Raw genomic sequence first — 21,010 nt, 5'->3', positions numbered from 1 at the left:
GAGCCCGGGACCCGCGCAGCTGCCGGCCTCCCTGCAGCCAGAGGCCTGCCGCGGGACTCTGCTCCCCCACTCTCTTGCCTGCCCGCCTGCCTTCCTGCCAGTCCCGGGCGGGGGCCCTGCTCTTTGATCTTCTGTCAACGGCCCGACAACGACCGCAGCCGCAGGGGGCGCCAGCCGCCCGGCCTCCTTAGCTTAGGCCCCTCCCACCGGCAGCAGCTGCGCCCAACCGGCTGCAAGCGAAAGCCGAGCGCCAGCACCTGCGGGCAGAGGCAAGGGGCAGCTCTCTCTCGGGAGGGAGGGAGGGACGGGGACGCGCGCGCACACACGCCTGCCTGCCGAAACAAAAGAAAGAAAAGGTGGATATACTAAGTTTTTTGGAGGGAAAACGCCCAGCTGTCGAAAGGGGCCCGCCTGCAGGGACGGGGACGGACACACACGCAAGCAAGCAAGCAAGCAAGCAAGCAAGCAAGCCACGCCTGCCTCCCTGGGAAAAGGCTGAAAAACCTAAGTTTTTTGGAGGGAAAACGCACGGGAGCCGAAAAGGGGGCCGGCCTGCTTGCCCAGAGAGTCGAGACGCGGGAAAGCGCACAGAGGGAGCACGGGAACCGAGAGGGCGAGAGAGAGACAGAACACAGAGACACACAGATGGGGGACGAGGGACGAGACCCGAGAAGAAGGAGCTCCAGTCCACTTCGCTTGCTCGCTCGCTACCTACCTACGTCTGTCTTTTCACCGCTGAGAGAAGGTGGTGCACCGCTCCCGGAGGCGCTGCAATACCGGGCCGATGCGTGGAGAGGACGGAGCAAGCTCCTGATCCAGCTCCCTGTTCCAAAAATCCGTTTAATATGTGGTCCCCCGATGGGGGACGTATCAGATATTAAACTGATAAGAACAGATACTACACTTGATCTTAGCCAAAAGGCCGAGAAGCGATGCCCACAAAGGCGCGGACCGACGCGCGGGCGTTCCGCTGGCGCACAGTGGCGCAGGCCGACTCCTCTGGAGCCCGGGACCCGCGCAGCTGCCGGCCTCCCTGCAGCCAGAGGCCTGCCGCGGGACTCTGCTCCCCCACTCTCTTGCCTGCCCGCCTGCCTTCCTGCCAGTCCCGGGCGGGGGCCCTGCTCTTTGATCTTCTGTCAACGGCCCGACAACGACCGCAGCCGCAGGGGGCGCCAGCCGCCCGGCCTCCTTAGCTTAGGCCCCTCCCACCGGCAGCAGCTGCGCCCAACCGGCTGCAAGCGAAAGCCGAGCGCCAGCACCTGCGGGCAGAGGCAAGGGGCAGCTCTCTCTCGGGAGGGAGGGAGGGACGGGGACGCGCGCGCACACACGCCTGCCTGCCGAAACAAAAGAAAGAAAAGGTGGATATACTAAGTTTTTTGGAGGGAAAACGCCCAGCTGTCGAAAGGGGCCCGCCTGCAGGGACGGGGACGGACACACACGCAAGCAAGCAAGCAAGCAAGCAAGCAAGCAAGCCACGCCTGCCTCCCTGGGAAAAGGCTGAAAAACCTAAGTTTTTTGGAGGGAAAACGCACGGGAGCCGAAAAGGGGGCCGGCCTGCTTGCCCAGAGAGTCGAGACGCGGGAAAGCGCACAGAGGGAGCACGGGAACCGAGAGGGCGAGAGAGAGACAGAACACAGAGACACACAGATGGGGGACGAGGGACGAGACCCGAGAAGAAGGAGCTCCAGTCCACTTCGCTTGCTCGCTCGCTACCTACCTACGTCTGTCTTTTCACCGCTGAGAGAAGGTGGTGCACCGCTCCCGGAGGCGCTGCAATACCGGGCCGATGCGTGGAGAGGACGGAGCAAGCTCCTGATCCAGCTCCCTGTTCCAAAAATCCGTTTAATATGTGGTCCCCCGATGGGGGACGTATCAGATATTAAACTGATAAGAACAGATACTACACTTGATCTTAGCCAAAAGGCCGAGAAGCGATGCCCACAAAGGCGCGGACCGACGCGCGGGCGTTCCGCTGGCGCACAGTGGCGCAGGCCGACTCCTCTGGAGCCCGGGACCCGCGCAGCTGCCGGCCTCCCTGCAGCCAGAGGCCTGCCGCGGGACTCTGCTCCCCCACTCTCTTGCCTGCCCGCCTGCCTTCCTGCCAGTCCCGGGCGGGGGCCCTGCTCTTTGATCTTCTGTCAACGGCCCGACAACGACCGCAGCCGCAGGGGGCGCCAGCCGCCCGGCCTCCTTAGCTTAGGCCCCTCCCACCGGCAGCAGCTGCGCCCAACCGGCTGCAAGCGAAAGCCGAGCGCCAGCACCTGCGGGCAGAGGCAAGGGGCAGCTCTCTCTCGGGAGGGAGGGAGGGACGGGGACGCGCGCGCACACACGCCTGCCTGCCGAAACAAAAGAAAGAAAAGGTGGATATACTAAGTTTTTTGGAGGGAAAACGCCCAGCTGTCGAAAGGGGCCCGCCTGCAGGGACGGGGACGGACACACACGCAAGCAAGCAAGCAAGCAAGCAAGCAAGCAAGCCACGCCTGCCTCCCTGGGAAAAGGCTGAAAAACCTAAGTTTTTTGGAGGGAAAACGCACGGGAGCCGAAAAGGGGGCCGGCCTGCTTGCCCAGAGAGTCGAGACGCGGGAAAGCGCACAGAGGGAGCACGGGAACCGAGAGGGCGAGAGAGAGACAGAACACAGAGACACACAGATGGGGGACGAGGGACGAGACCCGAGAAGAAGGAGCTCCAGTCCACTTCGCTTGCTCGCTCGCTACCTACCTACGTCTGTCTTTTCACCGCTGAGAGAAGGTGGTGCACCGCTCCCGGAGGCGCTGCAATACCGGGCCGATGCGTGGAGAGGACGGAGCAAGCTCCTGATCCAGCTCCCTGTTCCAAAAATCCGTTTAATATGTGGTCCCCCGATGGGGGACGTATCAGATATTAAACTGATAAGAACAGATACTACACTTGATCTTAGCCAAAAGGCCGAGAAGCGATGCCCACAAAGGCGCGGACCGACGCGCGGGCGTTCCGCTGGCGCACAGTGGCGCAGGCCGACTCCTCTGGAGCCCGGGACCCGCGCAGCTGCCGGCCTCCCTGCAGCCAGAGGCCTGCCGCGGGACTCTGCTCCCCCACTCTCTTGCCTGCCCGCCTGCCTTCCTGCCAGTCCCGGGCGGGGGCCCTGCTCTTTGATCTTCTGTCAACGGCCCGACAACGACCGCAGCCGCAGGGGGCGCCAGCCGCCCGGCCTCCTTAGCTTAGGCCCCTCCCACCGGCAGCAGCTGCGCCCAACCGGCTGCAAGCGAAAGCCGAGCGCCAGCACCTGCGGGCAGAGGCAAGGGGCAGCTCTCTCTCGGGAGGGAGGGAGGGACGGGGACGCGCGCGCACACACGCCTGCCTGCCGAAACAAAAGAAAGAAAAGGTGGATATACTAAGTTTTTTGGAGGGAAAACGCCCAGCTGTCGAAAGGGGCCCGCCTGCAGGGACGGGGACGGACACACACGCAAGCAAGCAAGCAAGCAAGCAAGCAAGCAAGCCACGCCTGCCTCCCTGGGAAAAGGCTGAAAAACCTAAGTTTTTTGGAGGGAAAACGCACGGGAGCCGAAAAGGGGGCCGGCCTGCTTGCCCAGAGAGTCGAGACGCGGGAAAGCGCACAGAGGGAGCACGGGAACCGAGAGGGCGAGAGAGAGACAGAACACAGAGACACACAGATGGGGGACGAGGGACGAGACCCGAGAAGAAGGAGCTCCAGTCCACTTCGCTTGCTCGCTCGCTACCTACCTACGTCTGTCTTTTCACCGCTGAGAGAAGGTGGTGCACCGCTCCCGGAGGCGCTGCAATACCGGGCCGATGCGTGGAGAGGACGGAGCAAGCTCCTGATCCAGCTCCCTGTTCCAAAAATCCGTTTAATATGTGGTCCCCCGATGGGGGACGTATCAGATATTAAACTGATAAGAACAGATACTACACTTGATCTTAGCCAAAAGGCCGAGAAGCGATGCCCACAAAGGCGCGGACCGACGCGCGGGCGTTCCGCTGGCGCACAGTGGCGCAGGCCGACTCCTCTGGAGCCCGGGACCCGCGCAGCTGCCGGCCTCCCTGCAGCCAGAGGCCTGCCGCGGGACTCTGCTCCCCCACTCTCTTGCCTGCCCGCCTGCCTTCCTGCCAGTCCCGGGCGGGGGCCCTGCTCTTTGATCTTCTGTCAACGGCCCGACAACGACCGCAGCCGCAGGGGGCGCCAGCCGCCCGGCCTCCTTAGCTTAGGCCCCTCCCACCGGCAGCAGCTGCGCCCAACCGGCTGCAAGCGAAAGCCGAGCGCCAGCACCTGCGGGCAGAGGCAAGGGGCAGCTCTCTCTCGGGAGGGAGGGAGGGACGGGGACGCGCGCGCACACACGCCTGCCTGCCGAAACAAAAGAAAGAAAAGGTGGATATACTAAGTTTTTTGGAGGGAAAACGCCCAGCTGTCGAAAGGGGCCCGCCTGCAGGGACGGGGACGGACACACACGCAAGCAAGCAAGCAAGCAAGCAAGCAAGCAAGCCACGCCTGCCTCCCTGGGAAAAGGCTGAAAAACCTAAGTTTTTTGGAGGGAAAACGCACGGGAGCCGAAAAGGGGGCCGGCCTGCTTGCCCAGAGAGTCGAGACGCGGGAAAGCGCACAGAGGGAGCACGGGAACCGAGAGGGCGAGAGAGAGACAGAACACAGAGACACACAGATGGGGGACGAGGGACGAGACCCGAGAAGAAGGAGCTCCAGTCCACTTCGCTTGCTCGCTCGCTACCTACCTACGTCTGTCTTTTCACCGCTGAGAGAAGGTGGTGCACCGCTCCCGGAGGCGCTGCAATACCGGGCCGATGCGTGGAGAGGACGGAGCAAGCTCCTGATCCAGCTCCCTGTTCCAAAAATCCGTTTAATATGTGGTCCCCCGATGGGGGACGTATCAGATATTAAACTGATAAGAACAGATACTACACTTGATCTTAGCCAAAAGGCCGAGAAGCGATGCCCACAAAGGCGCGGACCGACGCGCGGGCGTTCCGCTGGCGCACAGTGGCGCAGGCCGACTCCTCTGGAGCCCGGGACCCGCGCAGCTGCCGGCCTCCCTGCAGCCAGAGGCCTGCCGCGGGACTCTGCTCCCCCACTCTCTTGCCTGCCCGCCTGCCTTCCTGCCAGTCCCGGGCGGGGGCCCTGCTCTTTGATCTTCTGTCAACGGCCCGACAACGACCGCAGCCGCAGGGGGCGCCAGCCGCCCGGCCTCCTTAGCTTAGGCCCCTCCCACCGGCAGCAGCTGCGCCCAACCGGCTGCAAGCGAAAGCCGAGCGCCAGCACCTGCGGGCAGAGGCAAGGGGCAGCTCTCTCTCGGGAGGGAGGGAGGGACGGGGACGCGCGCGCACACACGCCTGCCTGCCGAAACAAAAGAAAGAAAAGGTGGATATACTAAGTTTTTTGGAGGGAAAACGCCCAGCTGTCGAAAGGGGCCCGCCTGCAGGGACGGGGACGGACACACACGCAAGCAAGCAAGCAAGCAAGCAAGCAAGCAAGCCACGCCTGCCTCCCTGGGAAAAGGCTGAAAAACCTAAGTTTTTTGGAGGGAAAACGCACGGGAGCCGAAAAGGGGGCCGGCCTGCTTGCCCAGAGAGTCGAGACGCGGGAAAGCGCACAGAGGGAGCACGGGAACCGAGAGGGCGAGAGAGAGACAGAACACAGAGACACACAGATGGGGGACGAGGGACGAGACCCGAGAAGAAGGAGCTCCAGTCCACTTCGCTTGCTCGCTCGCTACCTACCTACGTCTGTCTTTTCACCGCTGAGAGAAGGTGGTGCACCGCTCCCGGAGGCGCTGCAATACCGGGCCGATGCGTGGAGAGGACGGAGCAAGCTCCTGATCCAGCTCCCTGTTCCAAAAATCCGTTTAATATGTGGTCCCCCGATGGGGGACGTATCAGATATTAAACTGATAAGAACAGATACTACACTTGATCTTAGCCAAAAGGCCGAGAAGCGATGCCCACAAAGGCGCGGACCGACGCGCGGGCGTTCCGCTGGCGCACAGTGGCGCAGGCCGACTCCTCTGGAGCCCGGGACCCGCGCAGCTGCCGGCCTCCCTGCAGCCAGAGGCCTGCCGCGGGACTCTGCTCCCCCACTCTCTTGCCTGCCCGCCTGCCTTCCTGCCAGTCCCGGGCGGGGGCCCTGCTCTTTGATCTTCTGTCAACGGCCCGACAACGACCGCAGCCGCAGGGGGCGCCAGCCGCCCGGCCTCCTTAGCTTAGGCCCCTCCCACCGGCAGCAGCTGCGCCCAACCGGCTGCAAGCGAAAGCCGAGCGCCAGCACCTGCGGGCAGAGGCAAGGGGCAGCTCTCTCTCGGGAGGGAGGGAGGGACGGGGACGCGCGCGCACACACGCCTGCCTGCCGAAACAAAAGAAAGAAAAGGTGGATATACTAAGTTTTTTGGAGGGAAAACGCCCAGCTGTCGAAAGGGGCCCGCCTGCAGGGACGGGGACGGACACACACGCAAGCAAGCAAGCAAGCAAGCAAGCAAGCAAGCCACGCCTGCCTCCCTGGGAAAAGGCTGAAAAACCTAAGTTTTTTGGAGGGAAAACGCACGGGAGCCGAAAAGGGGGCCGGCCTGCTTGCCCAGAGAGTCGAGACGCGGGAAAGCGCACAGAGGGAGCACGGGAACCGAGAGGGCGAGAGAGAGACAGAACACAGAGACACACAGATGGGGGACGAGGGACGAGACCCGAGAAGAAGGAGCTCCAGTCCACTTCGCTTGCTCGCTCGCTACCTACCTACGTCTGTCTTTTCACCGCTGAGAGAAGGTGGTGCACCGCTCCCGGAGGCGCTGCAATACCGGGCCGATGCGTGGAGAGGACGGAGCAAGCTCCTGATCCAGCTCCCTGTTCCAAAAATCCGTTTAATATGTGGTCCCCCGATGGGGGACGTATCAGATATTAAACTGATAAGAACAGATACTACACTTGATCTTAGCCAAAAGGCCGAGAAGCGATGCCCACAAAGGCGCGGACCGACGCGCGGGCGTTCCGCTGGCGCACAGTGGCGCAGGCCGACTCCTCTGGAGCCCGGGACCCGCGCAGCTGCCGGCCTCCCTGCAGCCAGAGGCCTGCCGCGGGACTCTGCTCCCCCACTCTCTTGCCTGCCCGCCTGCCTTCCTGCCAGTCCCGGGCGGGGGCCCTGCTCTTTGATCTTCTGTCAACGGCCCGACAACGACCGCAGCCGCAGGGGGCGCCAGCCGCCCGGCCTCCTTAGCTTAGGCCCCTCCCACCGGCAGCAGCTGCGCCCAACCGGCTGCAAGCGAAAGCCGAGCGCCAGCACCTGCGGGCAGAGGCAAGGGGCAGCTCTCTCTCGGGAGGGAGGGAGGGACGGGGACGCGCGCGCACACACGCCTGCCTGCCGAAACAAAAGAAAGAAAAGGTGGATATACTAAGTTTTTTGGAGGGAAAACGCCCAGCTGTCGAAAGGGGCCCGCCTGCAGGGACGGGGACGGACACACACGCAAGCAAGCAAGCAAGCAAGCAAGCAAGCAAGCCACGCCTGCCTCCCTGGGAAAAGGCTGAAAAACCTAAGTTTTTTGGAGGGAAAACGCACGGGAGCCGAAAAGGGGGCCGGCCTGCTTGCCCAGAGAGTCGAGACGCGGGAAAGCGCACAGAGGGAGCACGGGAACCGAGAGGGCGAGAGAGAGACAGAACACAGAGACACACAGATGGGGGACGAGGGACGAGACCCGAGAAGAAGGAGCTCCAGTCCACTTCGCTTGCTCGCTCGCTACCTACCTACGTCTGTCTTTTCACCGCTGAGAGAAGGTGGTGCACCGCTCCCGGAGGCGCTGCAATACCGGGCCGATGCGTGGAGAGGACGGAGCAAGCTCCTGATCCAGCTCCCTGTTCCAAAAATCCGTTTAATATGTGGTCCCCCGATGGGGGACGTATCAGATATTAAACTGATAAGAACAGATACTACACTTGATCTTAGCCAAAAGGCCGAGAAGCGATGCCCACAAAGGCGCGGACCGACGCGCGGGCGTTCCGCTGGCGCACAGTGGCGCAGGCCGACTCCTCTGGAGCCCGGGACCCGCGCAGCTGCCGGCCTCCCTGCAGCCAGAGGCCTGCCGCGGGACTCTGCTCCCCCACTCTCTTGCCTGCCCGCCTGCCTTCCTGCCAGTCCCGGGCGGGGGCCCTGCTCTTTGATCTTCTGTCAACGGCCCGACAACGACCGCAGCCGCAGGGGGCGCCAGCCGCCCGGCCTCCTTAGCTTAGGCCCCTCCCACCGGCAGCAGCTGCGCCCAACCGGCTGCAAGCGAAAGCCGAGCGCCAGCACCTGCGGGCAGAGGCAAGGGGCAGCTCTCTCTCGGGAGGGAGGGAGGGACGGGGACGCGCGCGCACACACGCCTGCCTGCCGAAACAAAAGAAAGAAAAGGTGGATATACTAAGTTTTTTGGAGGGAAAACGCCCAGCTGTCGAAAGGGGCCCGCCTGCAGGGACGGGGACGGACACACACGCAAGCAAGCAAGCAAGCAAGCAAGCAAGCAAGCCACGCCTGCCTCCCTGGGAAAAGGCTGAAAAACCTAAGTTTTTTGGAGGGAAAACGCACGGGAGCCGAAAAGGGGGCCGGCCTGCTTGCCCAGAGAGTCGAGACGCGGGAAAGCGCACAGAGGGAGCACGGGAACCGAGAGGGCGAGAGAGAGACAGAACACAGAGACACACAGATGGGGGACGAGGGACGAGACCCGAGAAGAAGGAGCTCCAGTCCACTTCGCTTGCTCGCTCGCTACCTACCTACGTCTGTCTTTTCACCGCTGAGAGAAGGTGGTGCACCGCTCCCGGAGGCGCTGCAATACCGGGCCGATGCGTGGAGAGGACGGAGCAAGCTCCTGATCCAGCTCCCTGTTCCAAAAATCCGTTTAATATGTGGTCCCCCGATGGGGGACGTATCAGATATTAAACTGATAAGAACAGATACTACACTTGATCTTAGCCAAAAGGCCGAGAAGCGATGCCCACAAAGGCGCGGACCGACGCGCGGGCGTTCCGCTGGCGCACAGTGGCGCAGGCCGACTCCTCTGGAGCCCGGGACCCGCGCAGCTGCCGGCCTCCCTGCAGCCAGAGGCCTGCCGCGGGACTCTGCTCCCCCACTCTCTTGCCTGCCCGCCTGCCTTCCTGCCAGTCCCGGGCGGGGGCCCTGCTCTTTGATCTTCTGTCAACGGCCCGACAACGACCGCAGCCGCAGGGGGCGCCAGCCGCCCGGCCTCCTTAGCTTAGGCCCCTCCCACCGGCAGCAGCTGCGCCCAACCGGCTGCAAGCGAAAGCCGAGCGCCAGCACCTGCGGGCAGAGGCAAGGGGCAGCTCTCTCTCGGGAGGGAGGGAGGGACGGGGACGCGCGCGCACACACGCCTGCCTGCCGAAACAAAAGAAAGAAAAGGTGGATATACTAAGTTTTTTGGAGGGAAAACGCCCAGCTGTCGAAAGGGGCCCGCCTGCAGGGACGGGGACGGACACACACGCAAGCAAGCAAGCAAGCAAGCAAGCAAGCAAGCCACGCCTGCCTCCCTGGGAAAAGGCTGAAAAACCTAAGTTTTTTGGAGGGAAAACGCACGGGAGCCGAAAAGGGGGCCGGCCTGCTTGCCCAGAGAGTCGAGACGCGGGAAAGCGCACAGAGGGAGCACGGGAACCGAGAGGGCGAGAGAGAGACAGAACACAGAGACACACAGATGGGGGACGAGGGACGAGACCCGAGAAGAAGGAGCTCCAGTCCACTTCGCTTGCTCGCTCGCTACCTACCTACGTCTGTCTTTTCACCGCTGAGAGAAGGTGGTGCACCGCTCCCGGAGGCGCTGCAATACCGGGCCGATGCGTGGAGAGGACGGAGCAAGCTCCTGATCCAGCTCCCTGTTCCAAAAATCCGTTTAATATGTGGTCCCCCGATGGGGGACGTATCAGATATTAAACTGATAAGAACAGATACTACACTTGATCTTAGCCAAAAGGCCGAGAAGCGATGCCCACAAAGGCGCGGACCGACGCGCGGGCGTTCCGCTGGCGCACAGTGGCGCAGGCCGACTCCTCTGGAGCCCGGGACCCGCGCAGCTGCCGGCCTCCCTGCAGCCAGAGGCCTGCCGCGGGACTCTGCTCCCCCACTCTCTTGCCTGCCCGCCTGCCTTCCTGCCAGTCCCGGGCGGGGGCCCTGCTCTTTGATCTTCTGTCAACGGCCCGACAACGACCGCAGCCGCAGGGGGCGCCAGCCGCCCGGCCTCCTTAGCTTAGGCCCCTCCCACCGGCAGCAGCTGCGCCCAACCGGCTGCAAGCGAAAGCCGAGCGCCAGCACCTGCGGGCAGAGGCAAGGGGCAGCTCTCTCTCGGGAGGGAGGGAGGGACGGGGACGCGCGCGCACACACGCCTGCCTGCCGAAACAAAAGAAAGAAAAGGTGGATATACTAAGTTTTTTGGAGGGAAAACGCCCAGCTGTCGAAAGGGGCCCGCCTGCAGGGACGGGGACGGACACACACGCAAGCAAGCAAGCAAGCAAGCAAGCAAGCAAGCCACGCCTGCCTCCCTGGGAAAAGGCTGAAAAACCTAAGTTTTTTGGAGGGAAAACGCACGGGAGCCGAAAAGGGGGCCGGCCTGCTTGCCCAGAGAGTCGAGACGCGGGAAAGCGCACAGAGGGAGCACGGGAACCGAGAGGGCGAGAGAGAGACAGAACACAGAGACACACAGATGGGGGACGAGGGACGAGACCCGAGAAGAAGGAGCTCCAGTCCACTTCGCTTGCTCGCTCGCTACCTACCTACGTCTGTCTTTTCACCGCTGAGAGAAGGTGGTGCACCGCTCCCGGAGGCGCTGCAATACCGGGCCGATGCGTGGAGAGGACGGAGCAAGCTCCTGATCCAGCTCCCTGTTCCAAAAATCCGTTTAATATGTGGTCCCCCGATGGGGGACGTATCAGATATTAAACTGATAAGAACAGATACTACACTTGATCTTAGCCAAAAGGCCGAGAAGCGATGCCCACAAAGGCGCGGACCGACGCGCGGGCGTTCCGCTGGCGCACAGTGGCGCAGGCCGACTCCTCTGGAGCCCGGGACCCGCGCAGCTGCCGGCCTCCCTGCAGCCAGAGGCCTGCCGCGGGACTCTGCTCCCCCACTCTCTTGCCTGCCCGCCTGCCTTCCTGCCAGTCCCGGGCGGGGGCCCTGCTCTTTGATCTTCTGTCAACGGCCCGACAACGACCGCAGCCGCAGGGGGCGCCAGCCGCCCGGCCTCCTTAGCTTAGGCCCCTCCCACCGGCAGCAGCTGCGCCCAACCGGCTGCAAGCGAAAGCCGAGCGCCAGCACCTGCGGGCAGAGGCAAGGGGCAGCTCTCTCTCGGGAGGGAGGGAGGGACGGGGACGCGCGCGCACACACGCCTGCCTGCCGAAACAAAAGAAAGAAAAGGTGGATATACTAAGTTTTTTGGAGGGAAAACGCCCAGCTGTCGAAAGGGGCCCGCCTGCAGGGACGGGGACGGACACACACGCAAGCAAGCAAGCAAGCAAGCAAGCAAGCAAGCCACGCCTGCCTCCCTGGGAAAAGGCTGAAAAACCTAAGTTTTTTGGAGGGAAAACGCACGGGAGCCGAAAAGGGGGCCGGCCTGCTTGCCCAGAGAGTCGAGACGCGGGAAAGCGCACAGAGGGAGCACGGGAACCGAGAGGGCGAGAGAGAGACAGAACACAGAGACACACAGATGGGGGACGAGGGACGAGACCCGAGAAGAAGGAGCTCCAGTCCACTTCGCTTGCTCGCTCGCTACCTACCTACGTCTGTCTTTTCACCGCTGAGAGAAGGTGGTGCACCGCTCCCGGAGGCGCTGCAATACCGGGCCGATGCGTGGAGAGGACGGAGCAAGCTCCTGATCCAGCTCCCTGTTCCAAAAATCCGTTTAATATGTGGTCCCCCGATGGGGGACGTATCAGATATTAAACTGATAAGAACAGATACTACACTTGATCTTAGCCAAAAGGCCGAGAAGCGATGCCCACAAAGGCGCGGACCGACGCGCGGGCGTTCCGCTGGCGCACAGTGGCGCAGGCCGACTCCTCTGGAGCCCGGGACCCGCGCAGCTGCCGGCCTCCCTGCAGCCAGAGGCCTGCCGCGGGACTCTGCTCCCCCACTCTCTTGCCTGCCCGCCTGCCTTCCTGCCAGTCCCGGGCGGGGGCCCTGCTCTTTGATCTTCTGTCAACGGCCCGACAACGACCGCAGCCGCAGGGGGCGCCAGCCGCCCGGCCTCCTTAGCTTAGGCCCCTCCCACCGGCAGCAGCTGCGCCCAACCGGCTGCAAGCGAAAGCCGAGCGCCAGCACCTGCGGGCAGAGGCAAGGGGCAGCTCTCTCTCGGGAGGGAGGGAGGGACGGGGACGCGCGCGCACACACGCCTGCCTGCCGAAACAAAAGAAAGAAAAGGTGGATATACTAAGTTTTTTGGAGGGAAAACGCCCAGCTGTCGAAAGGGGCCCGCCTGCAGGGACGGGGACGGACACACACGCAAGCAAGCAAGCAAGCAAGCAAGCAAGCAAGCCACGCCTGCCTCCCTGGGAAAAGGCTGAAAAACCTAAGTTTTTTGGAGGGAAAACGCACGGGAGCCGAAAAGGGGGCCGGCCTGCTTGCCCAGAGAGTCGAGACGCGGGAAAGCGCACAGAGGGAGCACGGGAACCGAGAGGGCGAGAGAGAGACAGAACACAGAGACACACAGATGGGGGACGAGGGACGAGACCCGAGAAGAAGGAGCTCCAGTCCACTTCGCTTGCTCGCTCGCTACCTACCTACGTCTGTCTTTTCACCGCTGAGAGAAGGTGGTGCACCGCTCCCGGAGGCGCTGCAATACCGGGCCGATGCGTGGAGAGGACGGAGCAAGCTCCTGATCCAGCTCCCTGTTCCAAAAATCCGTTTAATATGTGGTCCCCCGATGGGGGACGTATCAGATATTAAACTGATAAGAACAGATACTACACTTGATCTTAGCCAAAAGGCCGAGAAGCGATGCCCACAAAGGCGCGGACCGACGCGCGGGCGTTCCGCTGGCGCACAGTGGCGCAGGCCGACTCCTCTGGAGCCCGGGACCCGCGCAGCTGCCGGCCTCCCTGCAGCCAGAGGCCTGCCGCGGGACTCTGCTCCCCCACTCTCTTGCCTGCCCGCCTGCCTTCCTGCCAGTCCCGGGCGGGGGCCCTGCTCTTTGATCTTCTGTCAACGGCCCGACAACGACCGCAGCCGCAGGGGGCGCCAGCCGCCCGGCCTCCTTAGCTTAGGCCCCTCCCACCGGCAGCAGCTGCGCCCAACCGGCTGCAAGCGAAAGCCGAGCGCCAGCACCTGCGGGCAGAGGCAAGGGGCAGCTCTCTCTCGGGAGGGAGGGAGGGACGGGGACGCGCGCGCACACACGCCTGCCTGCCGAAACAAAAGAAAGAAAAGGTGGATATACTAAGTTTTTTGGAGGGAAAACGCCCAGCTGTCGAAAGGGGCCCGCCTGCAGGGACGGGGACGGACACACACGCAAGCAAGCAAGCAAGCAAGCAAGCAAGCAAGCCACGCCTGCCTCCCTGGGAAAAGGCTGAAAAACCTAAGTTTTTTGGAGGGAAAACGCACGGGAGCCGAAAAGGGGGCCGGCCTGCTTGCCCAGAGAGTCGAGACGCGGGAAAGCGCACAGAGGGAGCACGGGAACCGAGAGGGCGAGAGAGAGACAGAACACAGAGACACACAGATGGGGGACGAGGGACGAGACCCGAGAAGAAGGAGCTCCAGTCCACTTCGCTTGCTCGCTCGCTACCTACCTACGTCTGTCTTTTCACCGCTGAGAGAAGGTGGTGCACCGCTCCCGGAGGCGCTGCAATACCGGGCCGATGCGTGGAGAGGACGGAGCAAGCTCCTGATCCAGCTCCCTGTTCCAAAAATCCGTTTAATATGTGGTCCCCCGATGGGGGACGTATCAGATATTAAACTGATAAGAACAGATACTACACTTGATCTTAGCCAAAAGGCCGAGAAGCGATGCCCACAAAGGCGCGGACCGACGCGCGGGCGTTCCGCTGGCGCACAGTGGCGCAGGCCGACTCCTCTGGAGCCCGGGACCCGCGCAGCTGCCGGCCTCCCTGCAGCCAGAGGCCTGCCGCGGGACTCTGCTCCCCCACTCTCTTGCCTGCCCGCCTGCCTTCCTGCCAGTCCCGGGCGGGGGCCCTGCTCTTTGATCTTCTGTCAACGGCCCGACAACGACCGCAGCCGCAGGGGGCGCCAGCCGCCCGGCCTCCTTAGCTTAGGCCCCTCCCACCGGCAGCAGCTGCGCCCAACCGGCTGCAAGCGAAAGCCGAGCGCCAGCACCTGCGGGCAGAGGCAAGGGGCAGCTCTCTCTCGGGAGGGAGGGAGGGACGGGGACGCGCGCGCACACACGCCTGCCTGCCGAAACAAAAGAAAGAAAAGGTGGATATACTAAGTTTTTTGGAGGGAAAACGCCCAGCTGTCGAAAGGGGCCCGCCTGCAGGGACGGGGACGGACACACACGCAAGCAAGCAAGCAAGCAAGCAAGCAAGCAAGCCACGCCTGCCTCCCTGGGAAAAGGCTGAAAAACCTAAGTTTTTTGGAGGGAAAACGCACGGGAGCCGAAAAGGGGGCCGGCCTGCTTGCCCAGAGAGTCGAGACGCGGGAAAGCGCACAGAGGGAGCACGGGAACCGAGAGGGCGAGAGAGAGACAGAACACAGAGACACACAGATGGGGGACGAGGGACGAGACCCGAGAAGAAGGAGCTCCAGTCCACTTCGCTTGCTCGCTCGCTACCTACCTACGTCTGTCTTTTCACCGCTGAGAGAAGGTGGTGCACCGCTCCCGGAGGCGCTGCAATACCGGGCCGATGCGTGGAGAGGACGGAGCAAGCTCCTGATCCAGCTCCCTGTTCCAAAAATCCGTTTAATATGTGGTCCCCCGATGGGGGACGTATCAGATATTAAACTGATAAGAACAGATACTACACTTGATCTTAGCCAAAAGGCCGAGAAGCGATGCCCACAAAGGCGCGGACCGACGCGCGGGCGTTCCGCTGGCGCACAGTGGCGCAGGCCGACTCCTCTGGAGCCCGGGACCCGCGCAGCTGCCGGCCTCCCTGCAGCCAGAGGCCTGCCGCGGGACTCTGCTCCCCCACTCTCTTGCCTGCCCGCCTGCCTTCCTGCCAGTCCCGGGCGGGGGCCCTGCTCTTTGATCTTCTGTCAACGGCCCGACAACGACCGCAGCCGCAGGGGGCGCCAGCCGCCCGGCCTCCTTAGCTTAGGCCCCTCCCACCGGCAGCAGCTGCGCCCAACCGGCTGCAAGCGAAAGCCGAGCGCCAGCACCTGCGGGCAGAGGCAAGGGGCAGCTCTCTCTCGGGAGGGAGGGAGGGACGGGGACGCGCGCGCACACACGCCTGCCTGCCGAAACAAAAGAAAGAAAAGGTGGATATACTAAGTTTTTTGGAGGGAAAACGCCCAGCTGTCGAAAGGGGCCCGCCTGCAGGGACGGGGACGGACACACACGCAAGCAAGCAAGCAAGCAAGCAAGCAAGCCACGCCTGCCTCCCTGGGAAAAGGCTGAAAAACCTAAGTTTTTTGGAGGGAAAACGCACGGGAGCCGAAAAGGGGGCCGGCCTGCTTGCCCAGAGAGTCGAGACGCGGGAAAGCGCACAGAGGGAGCACGGGAACCGAGAGGGCGAGAGAGAGACAGAACACAGAGACACACAGATGGGGGACGAGGGACGAGACCCGAGAAGAAGGAGCTCCAGTCCACTTCGCTTGCTCGCTCGCTACCTACCTACGTCTGTCTTTTCACCGCTGAGAGAAGGTGGTGCACCGCTCCCGGAGGCGCTGCAATACCGGGCCGATGCGTGGAGAGGACGGAGCAAGCTCCTGATCCAGCTCCCTGTTCCAAAAATCCGTTTAATATGTGGTCCCCCGATGGGGGACGTATCAGATATTAAACTGATAAGAACAGATACTACACTTGATCTTAGCCAAAAGGCCGAGAAGCGATGCCCACAAAGGCGCGGACCGACGCGCGGGCGTTCCGCTGGCGCACAGTGGCGCAGGCCGACTCCTCTGGAGCCCGGGACCCGCGCAGCTGCCGGCCTCCCTGCAGCCAGAGGCCTGCCGCGGGACTCTGCTCCCCCACTCTCTTGCCTGCCCGCCTGCCTTCCTGCCAGTCCCGGGCGGGGGCCCTGCTCTTTGATCTTCTGTCAACGGCCCGACAACGACCGCAGCCGCAGGGGGCGCCAGCCGCCCGGCCTCCTTAGCTTAGGCCCCTCCCACCGGCAGCAGCTGCGCCCAACCGGCTGCAAGCGAAAGCCGAGCGCCAGCACCTGCGGGCAGAGGCAAGGGGCAGCTCTCTCTCGGGAGGGAGGGAGGGACGGGGACGCGCGCGCACACACGCCTGCCTGCCGAAACAAAAGAAAGAAAAGGTGGATATACTAAGTTTTTTGGAGGGAAAACGCCCAGCTGTCGAAAGGGGCCCGCCTGCAGGGACGGGGACGGACACACACGCAAGCAAGCAAGCAAGCAAGCAAGCAAGCAAGCCACGCCTGCCTCCCTGGGAAAAGGCTGAAAAACCTAAGTTTTTTGGAGGGAAAACGCACGGGAGCCGAAAAGGGGGCCGGCCTGCTTGCCCAGAGAGTCGAGACGCGGGAAAGCGCACAGAGGGAGCACGGGAACCGAGAGGGCGAGAGAGAGACAGAACACAGAGACACACAGATGGGGGACGAGGGACGAGACCCGAGAAGAAGGAGCTCCAGTCCACTTCGCTTGCTCGCTCGCTACCTACCTACGTCTGTCTTTTCACCGCTGAGAGAAGGTGGTGCACCGCTCCCGGAGGCGCTGCAATACCGGGCCGATGCGTGGAGAGGACGGAGCAAGCTCCTGATCCAGCTCCCTGTTCCAAAAATCCGTTTAATATGTGGTCCCCCGATGGGGGACGTATCAGATATTAAACTGATAAGAACAGATACTACACTTGATCTTAGCCAAAAGGCCGAGAAGCGATGCCCACAAAGGCGCGGACCGACGCGCGGGCGTTCCGCTGGCGCACAGTGGCGCAGGCCGACTCCTCTGGAGCCCGGGACCCGCGCAGCTGCCGGCCTCCCTGCAGCCAGAGGCCTGCCGCGGGACTCTGCTCCCCCACTCTCTTGCCTGCCCGCCTGCCTTCCTGCCAGTCCCGGGCGGGGGCCCTGCTCTTTGATCTTCTGTCAACGGCCCGACAACGACCGCAGCCGCAGGGGGCGCCAGCCGCCCGGCCTCCTTAGCTTAGGCCCCTCCCACCGGCAGCAGCTGCGCCCAACCGGCTGCAAGCGAAAGCCGAGCGCCAGCACCTGCGGGCAGAGGCAAGGGGCAGCTCTCTCTCGGGAGGGAGGGAGGGACGGGGACGCGCGCGCACACACGCCTGCCTGCCGAAACAAAAGAAAGAAAAGGTGGATATACTAAGTTTTTTGGAGGGAAAACGCCCAGCTGTCGAAAGGGGCCCGCCTGCAGGGACGGGGACGGACACACACGCAAGCAAGCAAGCAAGCAAGCAAGCAAGCAAGCCACGCCTGCCTCCCTGGGAAAAGGCTGAAAAACCTAAGTTTTTTGGAGGGAAAACGCACGGGAGCCGAAAAGGGGGCCGGCCTGCTTGCCCAGAGAGTCGAGACGCGGGAAAGCGCACAGAGGGAGCACGGGAACCGAGAGGGCGAGAGAGAGACAGAACACAGAGACACACAGATGGGGGACGAGGGACGAGACCCGAGAAGAAGGAGCTCCAGTCCACTTCGCTTGCTCGCTCGCTACCTACCTACGTCTGTCTTTTCACCGCTGAGAGAAGGTGGTGCACCGCTCCCGGAGGCGCTGCAATACCGGGCCGATGCGTGGAGAGGACGGAGCAAGCTCCTGATCCAGCTCCCTGTTCCAAAAATCCGTTTAATATGTGGTCCCCCGATGGGGGACGTATCAGATATTAAACTGATAAGAACAGATACTACACTTGATCTTAGCCAAAAGGCCGAGAAGCGATGCCCACAAAGGCGCGGACCGACGCGCGGGCGTTCCGCTGGCGCACAGTGGCGCAGGCCGACTCCTCTGGAGCCCGGGACCCGCGCAGCTGCCGGCCTCCCTGCAGCCAGAGGCCTGCCGCGGGACTCTGCTCCCCCACTCTCTTGCCTGCCCGCCTGCCTTCCTGCCAGTCCCGGGCGGGGGCCCTGCTCTTTGATCTTCTGTCAACGGCCCGACAACGACCGCAGCCGCAGGGGGCGCCAGCCGCCCGGCCTCCTTAGCTTAGGCCCCTCCCACCGGCAGCAGCTGCGCCCAACCGGCTGCAAGCGAAAGCCGAGCGCCAGCACCTGCGGGCAGAGGCAAGGGGCAGCTCTCTCTCGGGAGGGAGGGAGGGACGGGGACGCGCGCGCACACACGCCTGCCTGCCGAAACAAAAGAAAGAAAAGGTGGATATACTAAGTTTTTTGGAGGGAAAACGCCCAGCTGTCGAAAGGGGCCCGCCTGCAGGGACGGGGACGGACACACACGCAAGCAAGCAAGCAAGCAAGCAAGCAAGCAAGCCACGCCTGCCTCCCTGGGAAAAGGCTGAAAAACCTAAGTTTTTTGGAGGGAAAACGCACGGGAGCCGAAAAGGGGGCCGGCCTGCTTGCCCAGAGAGTCGAGACGCGGGAAAGCGCACAGAGGGAGCACGGGAACCGAGAGGGCGAGAGAGAGACAGAACACAGAGACACACAGATGGGGGACGAGGGACGAGACCCGAGAAGAAGGAGCTCCAGTCCACTTCGCTTGCTCGCTCGCTACCTACCTACGTCTGTCTTTTCACCGCTGAGAGAAGGTGGTGCACCGCTCCCGGAGGCGCTGCAATACCGGGCCGATGCGTGGAGAGGACGGAGCAAGCTCCTGATCCAGCTCCCTGTTCCAAAAATCCGTTTAATATGTGGTCCCCCGATGGGGGACGTATCAGATATTAAACTGATAAGAACAGATACTACACTTGATCTTAGCCAAAAGGCCGAGAAGCGATGCCCACAAAGGCGCGGACCGACGCGCGGGCGTTCCGCTGGCGCACAGTGGCGCAGGCCGACTCCTCTGGAGCCCGGGACCCGCGCAGCTGCCGGCCTCCCTGCAGCCAGAGGCCTGCCGCGGGACTCTGCTCCCCCACTCTCTTGCCTGCCCGCCTGCCTTCCTGCCAGTCCCGGGCGGGGGCCCTGCTCTTTGATCTTCTGTCAACGGCCCGACAACGACCGCAGCCGCAGGGGGCGCCAGCCGCCCGGCCTCCTTAGCTTAGGCCCCTCCCACCGGCAGCAGCTGCGCCCAACCGGCTGCAAGCGAAAGCCGAGCGCCAGCACCTGCGGGCAGAGGCAAGGGGCAGCTCTCTCTCGGGAGGGAGGGAGGGACGGGGACGCGCGCGCACACACGCCTGCCTGCCGAAACAAAAGAAAGAAAAGGTGGATATACTAAGTTTTTTGGAGGGAAAACGCCCAGCTGTCGAAAGGGGCCCGCCTGCAGGGACGGGGACGGACACACACGCAAGCAAGCAAGCAAGCAAGCAAGCAAGCAAGCCACGCCTGCCTCCCTGGGAAAAGGCTGAAAAACCTAAGTTTTTTGGAGGGAAAACGCACGGGAGCCGAAAAGGGGGCCGGCCTGCTTGCCCAGAGAGTCGAGACGCGGGAAAGCGCACAGAGGGAGCACGGGAACCGAGAGGGCGAGAGAGAGACAGAACACAGAGACACACAGATGGGGGACGAGGGACGAGACCCGAGAAGAAGGAGCTCCAGTCCACTTCGCTTGCTCGCTCGCTACCTACCTACGTCTGTCTTTTCACCGCTGAGAGAAGGTGGTGCACCGCTCCCGGAGGCGCTGCAATACCGGGCCGATGCGTGGAGAGGACGGAGCAAGCTCCTGATCCAGCTCCCTGTTCCAAAAATCCGTTTAATATGTGGTCCCCCGATGGGGGACGTATCAGATATTAAACTGATAAGAACAGATACTACACTTGATCTTAGCCAAAAGGCCGAGAAGCGATGCCCACAAAGGCGCGGACCGACGCGCGGGCGTTCCGCTGGCGCACAGTGGCGCAGGCCGACTCCTCTGGAGCCCGGGACCCGCGCAGCTGCCGGCCTCCCTGCAGCCAGAGGCCTGCCGCGGGACTCTGCTCCCCCACTCTCTTGCCTGCCCGCCTGCCTTCCTGCCAGTCCCGGGCGGGGGCCCTGCTCTTTGATCTTCTGTCAACGGCCCGACAACGACCGCAGCCGCAGGGGGCGCCAGCCGCCCGGCCTCCTTAGCTTAGGCCCCTCCCACCGGCAGCAGCTGCGCCCAACCGGCTGCAAGCGAAAGCCGAGCGCCAGCACCTGCGGGCAGAGGCAAGGGGCAGCTCTCTCTCGGGAGGGAGGGAGGGACGGGGACGCGCGCGCACACACGCCTGCCTGCCGAAACAAAAGAAAGAAAAGGTGGATATACTAAGTTTTTTGGAGGGAAAACGCCCAGCTGTCGAAAGGGGCCCGCCTGCAGGGACGGGGACGGACACACACGCAAGCAAGCAAGCAAGCAAGCAAGCAAGCAAGCCACGCCTGCCTCCCTGGGAAAAGGCTGAAAAACCTAAGTTTTTTGGAGGGAAAACGCACGGGAGCCGAAAAGGGGGCCGGCCTGCTTGCCCAGAGAGTCGAGACGCGGGAAAGCGCACAGAGGGAGCACGGGAACCGAGAGGGCGAGAGAGAGACAGAACACAGAGACACACAGATGGGGGACGAGGGACGAGACCCGAGAAGAAGGAGCTCCAGTCCACTTCGCTTGCTCGCTCGCTACCTACCTACGTCTGTCTTTTCACCGCTGAGAGAAGGTGGTGCACCGCTCCCGGAGGCGCTGCAATACCGGGCCGATGCGTGGAGAGGACGGAGCAAGCTCCTGATCCAGCTCCCTGTTCCAAAAATCCGTTTAATATGTGGTCCCCCGATGGGGGACGTATCAGATATTAAACTGATAAGAACAGATACTACACTTGATCTTAGCCAAAAGGCCGAGAAGCGATGCCCACAAAGGCGCGGACCGACGCGCGGGCGTTCCGCTGG

At 63.0% G+C, this 21,010-nt stretch overlaps 21 non-coding genes across 21 annotated transcripts; all 21 read right to left on the bottom strand.

Moving 5' to 3' along the window:
- Positions 1 to 743: 743 nt before the first annotated feature.
- LOC148635573 (U2 spliceosomal RNA) lies at positions 744 to 934 on the bottom strand. The gene has a single exon (XR_015933049.1). It is a non-coding gene; the product is annotated as a U2 spliceosomal RNA (small nuclear RNA).
- Positions 935 to 1,745: 811 nt separating this feature from the next.
- On the bottom strand, positions 1,746 to 1,936 carry LOC148635572 (U2 spliceosomal RNA). The gene has a single exon (XR_015933048.1). It is a non-coding gene; the product is annotated as a U2 spliceosomal RNA (small nuclear RNA).
- An 811-nt stretch (positions 1,937 to 2,747) lies between these two features.
- On the bottom strand, positions 2,748 to 2,938 carry LOC148635571 (U2 spliceosomal RNA). Its single transcript, XR_015933046.1, has one exon. It is a non-coding gene; the product is annotated as a U2 spliceosomal RNA (small nuclear RNA).
- An 811-nt stretch (positions 2,939 to 3,749) lies between these two features.
- LOC148635570 (U2 spliceosomal RNA) lies at positions 3,750 to 3,940 on the bottom strand. Its single transcript, XR_015933045.1, has one exon. It is a non-coding gene; the product is annotated as a U2 spliceosomal RNA (small nuclear RNA).
- An 811-nt stretch (positions 3,941 to 4,751) lies between these two features.
- On the bottom strand, positions 4,752 to 4,942 carry LOC148635569 (U2 spliceosomal RNA). The gene has a single exon (XR_015933044.1). It is a non-coding gene; the product is annotated as a U2 spliceosomal RNA (small nuclear RNA).
- An 811-nt stretch (positions 4,943 to 5,753) lies between these two features.
- On the bottom strand, positions 5,754 to 5,944 carry LOC148635568 (U2 spliceosomal RNA). Its single transcript, XR_015933043.1, has one exon. It is a non-coding gene; the product is annotated as a U2 spliceosomal RNA (small nuclear RNA).
- Positions 5,945 to 6,755: 811 nt separating this feature from the next.
- Positions 6,756 to 6,946, bottom strand: LOC148635567 (U2 spliceosomal RNA). Its single transcript, XR_015933042.1, has one exon. It is a non-coding gene; the product is annotated as a U2 spliceosomal RNA (small nuclear RNA).
- An 811-nt stretch (positions 6,947 to 7,757) lies between these two features.
- Positions 7,758 to 7,948, bottom strand: LOC148635566 (U2 spliceosomal RNA). Its single transcript, XR_015933041.1, has one exon. It is a non-coding gene; the product is annotated as a U2 spliceosomal RNA (small nuclear RNA).
- An 811-nt stretch (positions 7,949 to 8,759) lies between these two features.
- Positions 8,760 to 8,950, bottom strand: LOC148635565 (U2 spliceosomal RNA). Its single transcript, XR_015933040.1, has one exon. It is a non-coding gene; the product is annotated as a U2 spliceosomal RNA (small nuclear RNA).
- An 811-nt stretch (positions 8,951 to 9,761) lies between these two features.
- LOC148635564 (U2 spliceosomal RNA) lies at positions 9,762 to 9,952 on the bottom strand. The gene has a single exon (XR_015933039.1). It is a non-coding gene; the product is annotated as a U2 spliceosomal RNA (small nuclear RNA).
- An 811-nt stretch (positions 9,953 to 10,763) lies between these two features.
- Positions 10,764 to 10,954, bottom strand: LOC148635563 (U2 spliceosomal RNA). The gene has a single exon (XR_015933038.1). It is a non-coding gene; the product is annotated as a U2 spliceosomal RNA (small nuclear RNA).
- An 811-nt stretch (positions 10,955 to 11,765) lies between these two features.
- Positions 11,766 to 11,956, bottom strand: LOC148635562 (U2 spliceosomal RNA). The gene has a single exon (XR_015933037.1). It is a non-coding gene; the product is annotated as a U2 spliceosomal RNA (small nuclear RNA).
- Positions 11,957 to 12,767: 811 nt separating this feature from the next.
- LOC148635561 (U2 spliceosomal RNA) lies at positions 12,768 to 12,958 on the bottom strand. Its single transcript, XR_015933035.1, has one exon. It is a non-coding gene; the product is annotated as a U2 spliceosomal RNA (small nuclear RNA).
- Positions 12,959 to 13,769: 811 nt separating this feature from the next.
- Positions 13,770 to 13,960, bottom strand: LOC148635560 (U2 spliceosomal RNA). Its single transcript, XR_015933034.1, has one exon. It is a non-coding gene; the product is annotated as a U2 spliceosomal RNA (small nuclear RNA).
- An 811-nt stretch (positions 13,961 to 14,771) lies between these two features.
- On the bottom strand, positions 14,772 to 14,962 carry LOC148635559 (U2 spliceosomal RNA). The gene has a single exon (XR_015933033.1). It is a non-coding gene; the product is annotated as a U2 spliceosomal RNA (small nuclear RNA).
- Positions 14,963 to 15,769: 807 nt separating this feature from the next.
- On the bottom strand, positions 15,770 to 15,960 carry LOC148635558 (U2 spliceosomal RNA). The gene has a single exon (XR_015933032.1). It is a non-coding gene; the product is annotated as a U2 spliceosomal RNA (small nuclear RNA).
- An 811-nt stretch (positions 15,961 to 16,771) lies between these two features.
- Positions 16,772 to 16,962, bottom strand: LOC148635557 (U2 spliceosomal RNA). The gene has a single exon (XR_015933031.1). It is a non-coding gene; the product is annotated as a U2 spliceosomal RNA (small nuclear RNA).
- Positions 16,963 to 17,773: 811 nt separating this feature from the next.
- LOC148635556 (U2 spliceosomal RNA) lies at positions 17,774 to 17,964 on the bottom strand. Its single transcript, XR_015933030.1, has one exon. It is a non-coding gene; the product is annotated as a U2 spliceosomal RNA (small nuclear RNA).
- Positions 17,965 to 18,775: 811 nt separating this feature from the next.
- On the bottom strand, positions 18,776 to 18,966 carry LOC148635555 (U2 spliceosomal RNA). Its single transcript, XR_015933029.1, has one exon. It is a non-coding gene; the product is annotated as a U2 spliceosomal RNA (small nuclear RNA).
- An 811-nt stretch (positions 18,967 to 19,777) lies between these two features.
- Positions 19,778 to 19,968, bottom strand: LOC148635554 (U2 spliceosomal RNA). Its single transcript, XR_015933028.1, has one exon. It is a non-coding gene; the product is annotated as a U2 spliceosomal RNA (small nuclear RNA).
- An 811-nt stretch (positions 19,969 to 20,779) lies between these two features.
- On the bottom strand, positions 20,780 to 20,970 carry LOC148635553 (U2 spliceosomal RNA). The gene has a single exon (XR_015933027.1). It is a non-coding gene; the product is annotated as a U2 spliceosomal RNA (small nuclear RNA).
- Positions 20,971 to 21,010: the final 40 nt, after the last annotated feature.

Source organism: Lepisosteus platostomus, unplaced genomic scaffold (assembly GCF_059453375.1).
Source record: "Lepisosteus platostomus isolate fLepPlt1 unplaced genomic scaffold, fLepPlt1.hap1 Scaffold_243_H1, whole genome shotgun sequence".
Taxonomy (NCBI): domain Eukaryota; kingdom Metazoa; phylum Chordata; class Actinopteri; order Semionotiformes; family Lepisosteidae; genus Lepisosteus; species Lepisosteus platostomus.
The sequence above is the reverse complement of the archived record's forward strand: the minus strand, read 5'-3'. Positions and strand labels throughout refer to the sequence as shown.